The 17,542-nt window shown below is 45.6% G+C and overlaps 1 protein-coding gene across 4 annotated transcripts in view; it reads right to left on the bottom strand.

The window, feature by feature from the left end:
• The window catches only part of wu:fj29h11 (uncharacterized), an 80,759-nt gene extending 70,428 nt beyond the window's left edge, over window positions 1-10,331 (bottom strand). Inside the window, exon 1 of one of the 4 annotated variants that reach the window (XM_060939634.1) lies at window positions 10,133-10,331. The gene's annotated coding sequence lies outside the window, so the exon portion shown is untranslated. The remainder of the gene's footprint in view (window positions 1-10,132) is intronic. The other 3 variants (XM_060939635.1, XM_060939636.1, XM_060939638.1) reach the window with 3 other exon arrangements.
• Between the last annotated feature and the right edge of the window lie 7,211 nt (window positions 10,332-17,542).

The raw sequence follows: 17,542 nt of genomic DNA, 5'->3' as shown, positions 1-17,542 counted from the left end.
TGGGTGGTGACCGACTGCAGGTGGACACAGGTGTTTCATGTCAAATCCTTCGTTGTGGTCAGACGTATTGCAAGACACAGAGTTTTTAAGCTGAGTCTTGTCAGGAGCCAGCCAGGAACATCTAGGTCCTTTTCCAATCTTTCACCCCTTTCCCTGGTTTACCCTGAGCTTTCCCCACGCTGCAGCCAGCACACCTGTCTCTCATCAGCTCATCCACGACTCTGTATTATACTGCTTGGATATTCATTTGGCACGGGATTGTCTTCACCTCAGGATATGGTTTTTCACCCTTTCCCCCCCTGGTTTTTGTATTCTATTATTTTGTTACTTTGCTGCACGCTGTTGAGTATTTTGCTCTTCTGTGGATATCTTTTATTGGGACTGTGAGCACGTTGTTTTCTTGATGTGGAAGCACTTTGAACTTTTGAACTTCTGAACTGTGTTCTTTGAACTGAGAGCTCTTTCCTGTTGTGGGCTGTGTTTCTGGACTATCAATGCTTTTTTACTTTTGCGCTCGTTTGGCAGCTGATCTCTAATCTCTGTTTTTTCCCTGATTACCCGTTCCTGCACTGCAAAATTTTTTTTGCAGTGTGTATTTCTCCTGTCGGCTCCTCGCCTCCGCCACCCGGATTAAGGCCCAATCCCAATTCTAATTTCAGCAAACCATTTGGTAGTAGTTTTGGCACTGTGGGTAGGTGCTAAGTCCTGCTGGAAAAGGAAATCAGCATCTCCAAAAAGCTCGTCAGCAGATGGAAGCATGAAGTGCTCTAAAATCTCCTGGTAGATGGCTGTGTTGACTTTGGACTTGATAAAATACAGTGGACCAACACCAGCAGATGACATGGCACCCCAAATCATCACAGACTGTGGAAACTTCACACTGGGCTTCAAACACCTTGGATTCTGTGCCTCTCCACTCTTCCTCCAGACTCTAGAACCGTGATTTCAAAATTAAATGCAATGTACTTTCATCTGAAAAGAGGACGTTGGACCACTGAGCAACAGTCCATTTTTTTCTCTCCTTAGCCCAGATAAGACACTTCTGACATTGTCTCTGGCTCAGGAGTAGCTTGATATTAGGAATGCGAAAGTTGTATCCCCTTTCTTGAAGATGTCTGTTCGTGATGGGTCTTGATACACTGACACCAGCCTCAGTCCACTCCTTGTGAAGCTCTCTCAAGTTCTTGAATCAACTTTTCTTGACAATCCTCTCAAGACTGCGACCATCCTTGTTGCTTGTGCACCTTTTCCAGCCACCCTTTTCAGCAATGACCTTTTGTGGCTTACCCTCCTTGCAGAGGGCATCAGTGATCATCTTCTGGACAACAGTCAAGTCAGCAGTCTTCCCCATGATTGTGGTTGTGTGTACTGAACTAGACTGAGAGATACACTGTGTTCATACTGTTTTACTCAAACTTGAAATGAAATATTCTAATACTTTGAGATGTTTTTTTTATGTTTTTGTACTGTATGCCATACTGATTAAAATTAAAATAGAAAAATTATTGAAACACTTTAGTTTATGTGTAATGAGTCTATAATATATAACATTTTCACTTTCTTAAATAACTGATGGTGTCATGGTCCTACCTGTGGTTTTCCTCTCATCAGGTAACATTCCACTCCTCTCCACTCAGTATTACCTGCCACGCCCGCAGGCTCCTTCTCTATCAGGCTCACCTGCTGTCAATTTACCATCATTGACTCTCATTGACTTTCAGTGGCTGTCATTGGCTGTTTCCTATCACCTGCTGCCTTCTCTGTGTGTATTTAAACTGCAGTCCTCCCAAGCTTCAGTGTCAGATCGTCTTCAAGGCATCGACTCCATCAACTCTTCAGCCCTGGTAATCTGACCCTGCATTTCTGTCCCCATTCTCGCTACCTGACCTGTGACTCTGTGTTTCAGCATGTTCCCAAACTCCTGTCTGTCGTGATGTCCTGTCTGCCTGCTGAGAGACTGCTCGCTGGGAGACCACCTGAATACCAAGTGCTGTCAGCTTACAGCCAAACTACTCTGACAATGCCTGATCCTGTCTGATCTCAGAAGCTAAGCAGGGCCAGGCCTGGTTAGTACTTGGAAGGGAGACCTCAGCCATCCCTGCCACTGAACTTCACACACACATCTTCCCCTTTCCCCTGCTATCAATAAACTCAACATTTAACCTGTGCTCTTGGGTCCTTGTCTGTTTGTCCTGACAGAATGATCTGACCATCATGGACCCAGTGCCCTTCCCGACCAGCATGGGGGTTGAGCCTGAAATGACTGCTCGGCAGTGACTGGAACGCACAGAGGGAGACATAAACCGGATGTCCAGTAACATTGCATCTCTGCTCCAGCTTGGCTACCAGTAGCAACTGCAGCAGCTAACCCAAGCCCTGCAAGTACTCACCAACCTCACCGCTCCAGCTCTGCCTGCACCACCCAGCCTCTCTGCTGTGGCTTCCCCTCGAAATCCAGTTGCTCCAGTCCTGGTGGCACAGCTTCTAGCTCCCGGTGACCCGGAACTGAAGATTGGTAATCTGGAACGTTTCAATGGTGACCCAAACCAGGTCCGGCCCTTCCTGACCAGCTGCTGTATCCAGTTTTCTCTGCAACCCAGGACCTTCTCGAAGGAGGGAGCCAAGGTGGGGTATGTCATCACTCACCTGACCGGCCGGGCTCGGTTGTGGGGGACAGCAGAGTTCAACCGGCAGACCCCAGCCTGTGCCTTCGCCAAGGAGATGTTAAAGGTGTTTGACCTGGGCTCGTCAAGAACAGAGGCGTCACGAGCACTGATGAGTATTCGTCAGGGCAACTGGACAGTGGCGGACTACTCCATCGACTTTCGTACTCTGGCAAGGTGCAGTTCGTGGAACATGGCGGCACTAGTGGACGCCTTCCTCCACAGTTTGGAAGACTACATCAAGGACGAGCTCGTTTCCCATGAGCAACCCCCGACACTCGATGAGGCCCTTGCCGTATGCATCGATCATCGTATCCAGATCCGCAGACGAGAGAAGGGGCGTCCGAGTCAACCTGCCACCCGCACTCGGGGTGAGTCTTCTGCTGCCCAGTTCCAGCCTGTCATGCCCCAAAGCCAACCTAATCAGCCTGAGCCCATGGAGATTGGCCGCTCCTCCCTCACCCCCGAAGAGTGACAGCGCTGCCTAACCTCAAACCTGTGCCTCTACTGCGGAAGTGAAGGTCACTGTGTCACCACCTGCCCAGCAAAAGCCAGAGCTCACCAGGTGTAGGGGAGATCCTGGTGAGCTTGACATGTACCCAGTCTCCCTCCATTCGAAAACCCCTGTTTCAGCTCCGCCTTCAGCTTCCCGACACCACTCATGCCCTGGCCGCCCTGGTGGACTCTGGAGCCGAAGCAAACATCATGGATACAGAGTTCGCATGGCAGCTGGGTGTGGGCCGTCACCATCTCACTCCACCCGTTCCGGTACGTGCGCTGGGTGGATGTCATCTCGGCACAGTGACACACATCACAGCCCCCATGACACTGCTGCTGTCAGGAAATCACCAGGAGTCCATCCAGTTCCACCTCCTACACTCACCCGGCCAACCACTCATCCTAGGATACCTGTGGCTCCGTCAACACAACCCCCCAACTTGACTGGGAGACTGGCACTATACGAGAGTGGGGAAGGGGCTGCCATCAGACCTGCTTAAAGGGAGCCGTCCTGCCAACCAACCAGGAGACCACCAGCTCCGCCCCCGACATATCCAAGGTTCCTGTTTGCTATCACAACCTGAGAGAGGTGTTCAACAAGTCCAAGGCCACGTCTCTGCCCCCACACCGACCATACGACTGCGCCATCGACCTCCTGCCAGGCACCGCACCCCCGAAGGGCTGTCTCTACTCCCTGTCAGCCCCGGAAAGAAAGGCCATGGAAGACTACATAAATGACTCTCTGGCTGCTGGCATAATCCGTCCATCGTCCTCTCCTGCTGGAGCAGGATTCTTCTTTGTGGGAAAGAAGGATGGTTCTCTTCGCCCATGCATAGATTACCGGGGCTTGAACGACATTACAGTTAAGAACCGCTACCCTCTGCCACTACTCTCCTCCGCCTTTGAACTGCTGCAGGGGGCCACAGTGTTCACCAAGCTAGATCTCCGGAACGCTTACCATCTGGTGCGAGTGAGAGAAGGCGACGAGTGGAAGACTGCGTTCAACACCCCGATGGGACATTATGAATATCTGGTCATGCCATTCAGTCTCACCAATGCCCCAGCAGTGTTCCAGGTGCTGGTAAACGACATCCTCAGAGACATGCTCAATAAGTTTGTTTTCGTTTACTTGGACGATATTTTGATCTTCTCAAAGACCCTGTCAGAACACACCCACCATGTCCAGTTGGTCCTGCGCCACCTGCTTGAAAACTCGCTGTTTGTGAAAGCAGAGAAGTGCAAGTTCCACGCTCAGTCTGTCTCGTTCCTGGGATATGTGGTGACCGAGGGCAGCATTCAAATGGACCCTGCAAAGGTGTCGGCAGTGACGTCGTGGCCGGTTCCAGAGAGCCGTAAGAAACTGCAGCAGTTCCTGGGGTTTGCCAACTTTTATAGGAGATTCATCAGGGGCTACAGCACCGTGGCAGCCCCACTCACTGCACTGACCAGCATCAAACAGCCTTTTCAATGGACTGCAGCAGCTGACCAAGCCTTCGAAACCCTCAAGGCCCGTTTCACTTCAGCTCCCATCCTCCGGATGCCTGACGCCGAGTGGCAGTTTGTGGTGGAGGTAGATGCTTCGGATGTGGGAGTCAGGGCTGTGCTTTCCCAGCAAGCAGCAGAGGATGGCAAAATGCACCCCTGTGCCTTCTACTCCTGAAGACTGACCCCAGCAGAAAGCAACTACGACATCGGCAACTGCGAGCTACTGGCTGTCAAGCTCGCCCTCGAGGAGTGGCGCCACTGGTTGGAGGGGTCTAAGGTTCCGTTTGTGGTCTGGACTGACCACAAAAACCTGGAGTATATCCGGACAGCCAGGAGGCTAAACTCCCGCCAGCGCCGGTGGTCATTATTCTTCACCCGATTCAACTTTGTCCTTTCCTATTGTCCTGGCTCCCGCAACATCAAGCCCGATGCACTCTCCCGGATGTTTCAGAAGGATGAGGCATCCAAGGAGGAATCAACACCCATCCTCCCAAGCCCCTGTGTCGTTGCTGCCCTGACCTGGGACATCGAGGAGCAGGTTCAAGAAGCCATCAGGAACCAGCCAAGCCCCAGCGCTTGCCCCTCCAACCGTCTCTATGTCCCAGCCGGTCTGAGGTCTCAGGTGATTCAATGGGGACATGACTCCCGCCTGGCCTGTCACCCCGGGGTCACACGCACCCTCCATCTGCTGTCTCAGCAGTTCTGGTGGCCGTTGATGAGGAAGGACATCCAGGATTTTGTGAGAGCCTGCCCCACTTGCAACCAGCACAAATCCCCCAGTCAGCCCCCAGCCGGGTTACTCCAGCCCCTGCCAGTACCCATGTGTCCCTGGTCCCATGTCTCCCTGGATTTTGTAACTGGTCTTCCTCCGTCAGAAGGTAATACAGTCATCCTCACCATTGTGGACCGCTTCAGTAAGATGACCCACTTTGTGCCTCTCCCTAAACTGCCAACTGCAAAGGAGACTGCCCGAGTCATTTTAGAACATGTCTTTTGAGTCCACGGCCTGCCCAGGGATATCGTGTCTGATTGGGGACCGCAGTTCTCCGCCAGTTTCTGGAAAGAATTCTGCCACCTCCTCGGGGCCACTGCCAGTCTGTCATCTGGGTTTCACCCACAGTCAAATGGCCAAACAGAGCACATGAACCAGGAACTGGAGAAGGCACTTAGGTGTGTGGCTTTACGCAACCCCCACACCTGGGCTCAACATCTGCTCTGGGTGGAATATGCCCACAACTCCCTCACCAGTTCTGCCACCAGACTCTCCCCCTTCCAGTGTGTGTATGGATATCAACCACCTCTGTTTGCCAGCCAGGAGGGAGATGCCACCTGCCTGTCTGCTCTCGCCTACGCCCGCCGCTGCCGCCGCACGTGGGCCCAGGCCCACACCGCACTCCTAAAGTCCAGTACCAGCTATGCTATTGGGGCTAACCGGTGGAGGACCCCTGCACCCGTTTACCATGTCGGCCAGAAAGTATGGTTGTCTGCTCGAGACCTACCACTGCGGGTGGAGTCATGCAAATTGGTGCCTCGCTACATCGGACCCTTTCCCATACAGAAGGTCATCAATCCAACGGCAGTTCGGCTGCTGCTGCCCAAGACCATGAAAATACATCCCACCTTCCACGTCTCCAAACTCAAACCGGTGCACGAGAACCCCCTGGTCCTGGTAACACCGCTGCCTCCTCCTCCACGCTTCATTGATGGTGGACCAGTCTACACGGTCCGGCGACTGCTCTGCTCTCGACGAAGGGGTAAGGGCATCCAATACTTGGTAGACTGGGAGGGTTATGGTCCTGAGGAGAGGGCATGGGTCCCCGCTGGAAGGATTTTGGATCTGGCCCTCATCGCCGACTTCCATCGCCTACACCCTGACCAGCCCTCCATCCGATGGGGTCGACGTAGGGGTTCTCACCGGGCAGATCCACTTCCGGACCCTGCTGCCACCCCTGCTCCAGTGTCCGAGTCTGACTCTGAACCGAATCCTGGGCGGGGGCCCTTGGATGATGAGTCTTCCGACAGTGAAGATGGTGCGGAGGCTATGGACACTGACCGGTCAGAGGAATTCTGACCCTCCACCAGTATTCCCCCTCCTCCTGCCCGTCTTGGTGGGTCTGTATCTAGGGACTTCTGGAGCCGTCCCTTGAGGGGGGGGGGGGGGGGGTTCTGTCATGGTCCTACCTGTGGTTTTCCTCTCATCAGGTAACATTCCACTCCTCTCCACTCAGTATTACCTGCCACGCCCGCATGCTCCTTCTCTATCAGGCTCACCTGCTGTCAATTTACCATCATTGACTCTCATTGACTTTCAGTGGCTGTCATTGGCTGTTTCCTATCACCTGCTGCCTTCTCTGTGTGTATTTAAACTGCAGTCCTCCCAAGCTTCAGTGTCAGATCGTCTTCAAGGCATCGACTCCGTCAACTCTTCAGCCCTGGTAATCTGACCCTGCATTTCTGTCCCCATTCTCGCTACCTGACCTGTGACTCTGTGTTTCAGCCTGTTCCCAAACTCCTGTCTGTTGTGCTGTCCTGTCCTGTCTGCCTTTGAAAGACTGCTCGCTGGGAGACCACCTGAATACCAAGTGCTGTTAGCTTACAGCCAAACTACTCTGACAATGCCTGATCCTGTCTGATCTCAGAAGCTAAGCAGGGCCAGGCCTGGTTAGTACTTGGAGGGGAGACCTCAGACGCTCCCACCAGCCATCCCTGCCTCTCAGTCCTCCTGCCACTGAACTTCACACATCCTCCCAACTCCCTTTCCCCTGCTATCAATAAACTCAACATTTAACCTGCGCTCTTGGGTCCTCGTCTGTTTGTCCTGACAGATGGAAAATATTGAACTTTTTCACAATATTCTAATTTTTTTATTTTTTGAGACGCACTAGTGTATATATACACACACACATGTGTGCACACACTACCAGAGCTATCTCAGAACACTACCATGTTGCTTTGTGGGGGTGGAGAGGACTGTTACAACTTAAAAATAAATAAATAAATAAATAAATAAACACAATGGTTCTTTTTCAGTTGTGTTTCATTTTGTACCATTCAACCAGGCCTTTATTCTACAGGTTGTACAAGCTAGTCAGTAAATCCAGTTGGTTGCTTCAGAGGCATTATGTTTTGTAAGCGCTGTCGTACAGTAATAATACAACAATGCTTTGACAGAAAATGCACTTTTAAAACTTAAGTATTTTTAAAAGCAAGTACTTCAGTACTTTAACTTAAGTAAAAATTTGACTGTACAACTTTCACTTGTATTGGAGTAACATCTGACCAGTGGGATCTGCACTTTGACTTAAGTAATGAAGTTGGGTACTTTGTCCACCTCTGTATATATAAAATGAATTCCATGTACAGAGTTTGAATAATCTAACATTAAATGTCTGTATCCCTGGGGATTCATTTCCCAAACAGGGTTATTTAAAAAAAAAAAAAACAGGCATTATTACAAATGGGGATGTAGACACTTTTGAGTTTTGTGTTTTTTGTTTTTGTTGTTGTTGTTGTTGTTGTTTCCTTTGTACATTTCTGTATTGGACAAAAATCAGGACAATTAATTCATATTAATCTAAAAATAACATGTAAGCTATTTAATTCCAAACATCAGTGTTGTAAAGCTTTGTTTGTTGGAGCATTCACACATGAATTTCCATCCATTCATTCATTATCTGTAACCGCTTATCCTGTACAGCATTGCAGGCAAGCTGGAGCCTATCCCAGCTGACTATAGGCAAGAGGCGGGGTACACCCTGGACAAGTCATCAGGTCATTGCAGGGTTGACACATAGAGACAAACAACCATTCATATTCACGGTCAATTTAGAGTCACCAATAAACCTAACCTGCATGTCTTTTGGACTGTGGGGGAAACCGGAGCACCCGGAGGAAACCCACGCAGACACTGGGAGAACATGAAAACTCCACACAGAAAGGCTCCCATCAGCCACTAGGCTCGAACTCAGAACCTTCTTGCTGTGAGGCAACAGCGCTAACCACTACACCACCATGCTGCCCCCACATGAAATTTGGTATTCTTAAAAATCCAGTAAAACCAGAAAAACCTCTGTATCCTACTCATGCTCCTGAGTGTACGTAAATTTATATATTTACATAAGAAGACTAGCTAACATAAACCTTGACTAATTGGCTTCAAATCAAACCTTTTACATGGATTACTGCACTGTAAGTGTGTGGTTTATATAACATGTGTTTCAACTCTATATATCCAAATTTAATAAATTTTGTGAAACAGTCCTTTTCTATTTATCACATTAATTAAATAATTAACCATTAAAAAACTAAAGTAAACCAAGTTAATTCCATAAATTAAGAGAAACAAGAAATGTATAAAAAGGTGTATAAAAAGAGGATGGGCTCCAGTGGCTCAATATTCAGATCTGTTTGCCATGGCATCTTCTTTCAGTGCTGAGCAACATATCAGTAGAGCCACCAATAAGTGACTGATCTGCTATGTCTCAATCTGCAGTGTACCTACACCTTTATAGGTTCCCTCTCCAGTATGTTCCAACATGGCATTGAGGAAGGCACATGAGTGTATGTTGCTGAGATGTTTTGAATTAAAAAAAAAATTAAAAATAAAAAACCCCAAAAGATCACTTGGGTACCTTTTAGATATGTATTTTTCTCCATTTTCATTCAAACTCACTTATTTCATACTGAATTCATCTTTTCTGTCATTTGGCTTCACATTTTGGCCTTTCAGGTGTTTGGACTCTGTTCAATCTATAGTTTTATTCTACTTCTATCACTGAGAGAGTCCCTTTCGCTGCTTATTAATAATATCAACTCAGTGAGCTTTGCCTTTTATGGAGTTTTGTGGGTGTCACCAAATGCAAATCAGCTGTGCACGTGACTGGTGATTTCCAGGTCACTGAATTCATCAACAAACATGCACAAGTGCCAAGAATGCCAAGAACAGTCAATGTTCCTGAAAGCTGGCACAGATGGTAAATGAGCCCCAATACTTTAAAAAGGTTTTGAAACAGTTTATAAACAAGCAATACCAAAAAATATTAATTTGATAAAACTATACAAACTATATACACACTATTAAATATATTTACCTGAATCCTAATATTTAAAGAAGCAGGATTGAATTATTTTTCTTAAGTGTATTTGTATTCTTGCCCATGAAAAGGTTAAACAGATAACTAAATAAGATTCAACTGCAGTTGTTGACTTGGAGTCAAGTATTGATGAAAAATATTTTAAAAGCTGAACACAAGCTACTTTTTAACTCACAGTGAAAAATCAAACCAATAAAGAAATTCTTTTAGAATGTCCTGATTCTCATGAGCGGTATGAAACAGTATGAAACAATAATTTGTCATTGCAAATAAATGAAAAACAAATAAAATTTACATGTCAGAGTATGTTTAGTAATAGGTCAATAAAATACAAAGTTTTCATATCCAAGTGTATAAAGATCCTTCAAATATAAAACATAACATCAGTCTTACCATAAATGAGCTGTCACTGTAATAAGTCAAAGCCATATAACTGAGGATCAGCCTGTCTGTTCTTGTTTTATAGCACTCCACCTTCATCAGGAAGTAAATACACAGTCATGCTCACAGACAGCCAATAACAAGCTTCTTGCGCATCATAGTAAATGGAAACAGAAAGCTGCTGTTTCCATTGCTGCTGGCCTTTAACTTTCATTTTTAGAGAAACGGAGGGAAAACGTAAATCAAAACTCTACAATATCGATGAAAAACAGGCCAATTTTTGTTAGATTTTGCTGTTTTTATTCAAAAGTGTCAGATCTGAGTAATATCAGAGTTGTTAACATGCAGGATGCACAGATAGTGTAGAAAAGCAGGGTGAGCTTTAAGTTTCACTTTCCTGCTCTCTCTCAGCTATTGTAATCTCTCTGTGCTACCCTGGAAGTCATGTGACCGAGCCTTGTCAGAGTCCGATTACTCACCCGAACCCTCTCACTTCCTGAAACACAGCCGTCAAACCTGTTAACCCTTGTGTGGTGTTCATATTTTTGTTACTCAGCCAGTGTTCATGGGTCTGGTGGACCCACTGCATTTTGATGCTTTAAATTAAACACAAACAATTTTACATTAAATACTTAACAGATGTTTACTTCACCCCAATTACAAGCAACATAAACAGCATTTAATATTTGCCCTTTACCTTTGTTAGATTACATTTATTTATTTTAAAACAGTGCTACTTGTTTTTTGTTTGTTTTTTAATAAAATGTAATTTTACAAAAAGAAAATCAATTATGAGTGGGGAAAAAAAGATGTTTATCTTCAAATTTACAAATAAAGCAAGGTTTTTCATAACAACTGATTTTTATTTCTTTGAATTTCATTAGAAATTTAACCCATTCAGTTCAGTTTACACAACACATGCTGAACACATACAGTAACCATGTCAGTCTATACAACACATCATCCCCATGCTCGTCTTCATTTTGGGACTACTGATGCTCCATCTCGTCCTCTTCTTCAAAGTCAAATCAAATCAAATCAAGTTTATTTGTACAGCGCTTTTAACAATAAACATTGTCGCAAAGCAGCTTTACAGAATTTGAACGACTTAAAACATGAGCTAATTTTATCCCTAATCTATCCCCAATGAGCAAGCCTGTGGCGACGGTGGCAAGGAAAAACTCCCTCAGACGACATGAGGAAGAAACCTCGAGAGGAACCAGACTCAAAAGGGAACCCATCCTCATTTGGGCAACAACAGACAGCCTGACTATAATATTAACAGTTTTAACAGGTATAACCCTCAACTGTCCTCATGGGGCCGTCCTTCACAGGAGTGGGGCAATAAAACTCCGACCAGACACAGGGCACCAGGATGGATCAAGCAGGTCCGAGGGGCAGAAGAGGCCAGCATCTCAATCCCAGGATCAATATGTAACTCAGAGGGACAGATGGGGGGGCGGGGGGGAGAGAAAGAAAACACGTTGTTAGGTATGCCCTGCTCTGGCTGGATGTCACTGTCACTGTCAAAGTCTGTCAAAGTCACTGTCAGACTCTGAATTTTCAGAAATGTGATCCTCACGTTCTGAAATGTCTTCCTCTACATCATCATCAAAAGCTTCTCTCTCTTCCAAAATCATTTGCAAGTCCATCTGAGCAGAGAATCTTTTGGCCATCTTGATCAGTTGTGATAAGGAGCCACATTGGAAAAGCTATATTTATTGTGTCCTGCCCCAAATTTATGGGAACTTCTGTCTTGGTTCCCACAAGACAGAGGGTAAAATGTGTAGGAATGTGAGAGCAGACAGGTGTCGGTGCTTGAACGGCAGGGGCAGAAACACAAAACCTCACACACACACCACACACACACATACACAAACACACTAACAATAGGCCCAGACAGGAGGATGACAGAGTGAAGGTACACACTTTTATTAGCCCCGGGTCCAGTGGACCCGAACATCCTGTATGTAATATAAATGTGTGTGTGTGTGGGGGGGGGGGGGGGTGTACAGTGTGTGGTCATCGAAAATGTGTTCTGATATATGTTCTTCACAGAAAATGAGCCAAGGCCAATGAGTCTGAGTTTGAAAAAATAATTAATTGTATCATTGTTCCTTTGATAAAAATGAAAACGGGTCCCACAGACCCGAACACCATACAAGGGTTTTAAACCTGCGCCATTCCGTCACTGCCTCCCAGGAGATGGAAATGCTTTCTAGTTGTGTTACCTGTTTTACATGTGTTCACACCCCTTGAACTCTTGCACATTTTGTAGCATTACAGCTCCTTCAGAGTCACCCTTGGCCTCTTGGTTGCTTCTCTGACTAACTAATGCCCTCCTTACCTGTCACAGACTTGGAAGAACTACGATTGTGTTTTATTCTTTCTGTGTTTTAATAATTTCATAACTGAATCCTGATAGCTCGCTGATCTGTTTAAGTAAGTCTTCTAAGAAATACTAGGGCCTTCCAGGGACATGTTTATACTGTAATCACATAACACTTTTTTTTTTTTTTGACAACTGCTTGCACCCAAACTACTTTAGTGGTTTCAGAAAATTGGAGATGAATACTTAAGCAATATGTACACAGTATTATTATTTTTTTGTAGATTCATGACACATACAGTACTGTGCAAAAGTCTTAGACTCACGTAAAGAAATGCTGTTGACCAAAAATGGCTTAAAATAATTAAATGAAATGTTTCAACTTTTTAAAAAAATACTATAAACAGCAGTAAGCCATAATAAATGAAACAAAGTCAATATTTGGTGTGAAACAACCTTTTACTTTAAAAAAATAGTCGTCTCAGGTATAATGAGTGCAGTTTTACAAGGAAATGAGCTATAGGTTTTACTGAGCATTTTGTAGAACCAGCCACAGTTCTTCTGGACACTTTGACTGTCACACTCGCTTCTTAATTTTGCACCAAAACCCAGCAGCCTTCATTATGTTTTCTTTTTTAATCTGAAAAGTGGTCTCTTATATAATATGCTGCTCAGATACAAACTTTTTTTTGTAAAATTTAATTTTGTGCTGGAAAATGAATGTTTGGAACGCTAAAATGTTTTTGTACTGACTCGATAATGTAAAAGTCATAAAATAGAAATTTATAATAAATTTTGTATGAAAAAACAAAGGATGCCTAAGACTTTTGCACAGTACTGTCATCCCAATTAGGTCCATTTAAGTTCCAGTTTGTATAGAACTGTTCTCCATTTTAGGGAAATACACTTTCTGTTTTAGTAAAAACCATTTAGTAAAATCACACCGCCCTCTGGTCGGAGGATGCAATTGCACAATTACAGGGCTCACTCGGGTGCACATATTGGGACATTTTCCAGGGGGACTTGGAGCACAGGGCGACAGTGCTCACGGACTACATCAACTTCTGTGTCTCATGCAACATTCCTACAAAAACTGTCAGACGTTTTCCCAACTCCAAACCCTGGATCACCCATCACATTAAAAACAGTTTGAGAGAGAAACATAAGGCTTTTCAACGTAAGGACTGTGCTACTGTCAACTCACTAAATAGACAAATAAAAATGGACATCATTAGAGCCAAGCACAAATACAAAGACAAACTAGAACAGGAATTCAGCACCATGAATACCAAACAAGCCTTCCATAAAGTAAAAATGCTCACAGGACAATCAGCTAGTCAGTCTCACTCCACCATTATAGATCCCACCAACTTTGCCGCCACCTTGAACTCTTTTTATGCACGGTTCGACACACAAGACCACTCAGCCACATGTGAGGAGCTTTTCAACGCCCTACCCTCGGACACACCCAGTCACCCCCCCATTCACAATAGAGGACGTACAGTGGCAGCTGAGCAGATGCAAGACTGGAAAGGCACCTGGGCTAGATAACATCTCAGCCAGGGTGCTGAAGCTCTGTGCTACAGAACTGGCCCCCCCTCTTCATGCCATCTTCTGGGACTCGTATAGGTCAGCAACCATACCCACCATCTGGAAAACCTCAGCTATCATCCCTGTATCTAAGAACACACGCCCCTGTGAACCCAACCACTACCAGCCAGTTGCACTCACCTCCATCATCATGAAATGCCTGGAAAAGCTCATCCTCCACACCATACTGCCAATTGTCCTCCCCCTGCTGGACCCATACCAGTTTGCCTACAGGGCCAGCAGGGGGACGGAGGATGCTGTTGCATGCCTTCTCCACCCCCTCCTGCAACACCTGGAATCACCGGGCAACTTCGCAGCCATCCTCTTTGTAGACTTTAGTTCAGCCTTTAACACCATTCAACGCCACCAGATGATCAAGAAACTCTGCCACCTCAACATTCCACCACCCCTCATCCGCTGGATTCACAACTTCCTCACCAACAGACCACAGGCTGTTAGGATAGGCACAGTGACATCATCCACCATTATCACTAACATGGGAGCTCTGCAAGGCTGCATTCTTAGCCCTTTCCTCTACACCCTCTACACCAACGACTGCATCAGCCCCTCACCCATCACCACATATTTTAAATATTCAGACGACACTGCCATCCTAGGTTTGCTGAGTGACAATGACTCCATCATGGCCTACCAATCATCTATCTCCCTTTTTACCCAGTGGTGCACAGATAACTTTCTGGAACTCAATGTGGCAAAAACAAAGGAAATGGTATTTCATAATTCAGACACCACTGTTCTGCCCTCCACTCTCATCCATAATCAGAAGGTTGAACAGGTCAGCCATTTCAAGTACCTGGGACTCACTATAGACAATAAGCTGACATTTGATCAACACATCACTAACATCCACAAGAGGTCTCAACAAAGGTTCTATGTCATCCGCAAGCTCAGTGCTCTCTCTGTCACCCCTCATCTTCTGTCCCTTCTGTACTCCAGCATTATTCAGCCTATTCTACTGTACTGTTCACCCTGCTTCTATAATATGCTCTCCACCTCCAACAGAAACAAACTGACAAAAATCACACACACAGCATCCAAATCATTCACCACCCCACACGCAACCTTGCTGGGCTCAACCTCAAAGCTGTCACACGCCTCGCAGTGTCAATAATTGAAGACCACAATCACCCTCTTTACCCACTTTTCACACTGCTCCCATCTGGCCGCAAGTATAGGACTTTAAGATGGAGACGGGCACGTTTTAGTAAGAGTTTTGTACCGTCTGCCATCTATGCATTGAACTGCCTCCCCCAGTAAACCTGTACGGACTTTCCTGGACTGGGTAAATAGTGACGGACTGTCTGATGCAGATATGTTGTAGGCCTACCCATGGGCGCCGCCGGGGGGGAAAGGTTAGAACAATTCTAGGGGCCCAGCACTGCCATGGGGCCCTTTAAGGGGCTGATAATATGCTTTTAATGATTTTAATAAGACTTTTGAAATAACAACAATGCAATATTCCATCTGGTAAAATGAGCTAACTGAACAAGGTTGTCTATTTCTTGAGTTCTTCAACATATTGTCATTTAACCCTCCCCCTTTTGCAAAATGGTACGGTCCAGTTCTGGTAGAAGCACGGTGCGTTAAATCTGTGTGCTGATCAGTGCAACGCTACTTGCTGCTGTGTCACGGTGCAGCAGCCAGCCAGCCAGCAGTGGAGTGCGTACAGTCTATGATCGCTAAATATGAAGAGTGGCTGTCAAAAACGTAAAGAAAGGCAGCTGAAAGCTGAGAGGGACCGGAGAGGCAGGCAACTGGTCACTCAGTTTTTCCCAAAGAAAGGTAGCTATCGCTCACGTGTGTTCAAAATATTAGCGAATGGTAAATGAACAGTATGAACGTGGTTGGATTAGCCTATCAAGAGAACACTTTTACAGTTTGTACAGTGACATTTTTTCCATTTTAATAACTGAACTGACTTGTGTGATAAACAAGATGAAATATTACGTTATGCTGGTGCTAATAACTAGTGCTAATAACCAGTTTCATAACTAATGGGGTGCCCTAAATATGCACAGATTCAGCCTCAGGGGGACCTCCGCCCTACCAAACCACTGAACCCCCCTTTGGAGAAGGAGGTAAGCAGCAATCGGACCCGGCGCCGTGGGGGGGCGAAAGGGGTCGTCGCCCTCTCGTGGCTACAGCCCCGCCCCCTCAACGGAGACTCAGATCACTTAATTGTTTTCTTATGAAAATATAATGTATTATAGACGCATTAATAATTTGCATTTTCAAATACGAAATATTAAGTGGTTGCGCATTGCACAAAAATACATTTCACATAAATCACTACTAAAACTGGCACGGTAGAACAAATCTGATTGGTTGTTATGACACAAGTGCACTGTCTCTGCAATATCCTGTAATATGCAGTCAAGTTTACGGGAGTAGTCTTTCCCCCACTGAATTAAACGAATTCAATCACAATATTGTGAATCCATATTCTTTCTTTGTAGGCTAAGTTTATCTCCGTTTATGTTGGTGTATGTGTTCATATATGGTCCGCTTTGTGCGCAAATTGCGTAAGAATATGTGTCCTTGACGTCACCCCCCATGCAGCAGGGGTGAAAATTCATCACTTCAGAGTGTTTTGTCCCCTACACGCCTAAACTGGGATCGCGGATTAAGTGGTTAGCGTTGACTCGGTGCGAGTCAGGAAGGCTATTACTGGTGCAGCCGCGGGGTCTGTTGATTTTTTTAAATTATGATTTTGGCTGCCGAGCCAAGAACCTTAGACTTGCATTGACGTTTTGTTTTCATGCTGCGGAGCTATTTGTATGTATTTTAAATTTAAAGGATTTGCCTGTAGGTTTGTGTGTGTTGTTTTATGTTTGGCATCTTTCCGGTTGTAACGCGTCTGTGAGAAAATTGGAGGGGAGGGTTAACAGGTGGGCACGGGTGTTGATAAAGCGCAACTGCCCTGGTAATATGTCACATGATTTTCTCGTACTAAAGCAACCTTCGGGGCCGTGGTTTTGTGATTGGTGCAGTTAATTGTTTGAAACACGTTGTCAGACCGCCATCACTACTACACACTATATGAAAAATATTTGCCCCCTTGCGATTTCTAATTGCCCCCTTAGTAAACTGTTCCTGGCGCCGGGCCTGGCAGCAATACAACCCATAAATGCTTTAGGATTGAAGTTTTTAATGAGCGAGCGCCATATGCAGTTTGCTAGATTAAAGTGTTGCTAATAACGGACACCAGTCAAGTGTTTGGCATGGTTACGTGTGTGGAATGTTCACACGTTCTAAACCATTGGTTTCAAATTGAGGAGCTGGAGAAAGCGCAGCACACATAAAAGAGGGATAGAGGTTACAACATATGAAGAAATACGTACGTAATTGATCAAATTGAAATGTCACTCCATGTCACTTTGAAATAAATTTATAATAAGATGTTTCCTGTCTTTTATGGGTAACATTTGTAAGGCTACTGAGTATGGAGTTCATTTAAATGCATCAAACTTGAATGCATCAAA

This window comes from Neoarius graeffei, chromosome 14 (genome assembly GCF_027579695.1).
Source record: "Neoarius graeffei isolate fNeoGra1 chromosome 14, fNeoGra1.pri, whole genome shotgun sequence".
Classification (NCBI taxonomy): Eukaryota; Metazoa; Chordata; class Actinopteri; order Siluriformes; family Ariidae; genus Neoarius; species Neoarius graeffei.
This window is presented reverse-complemented; position numbering and strand designations above follow the sequence as displayed.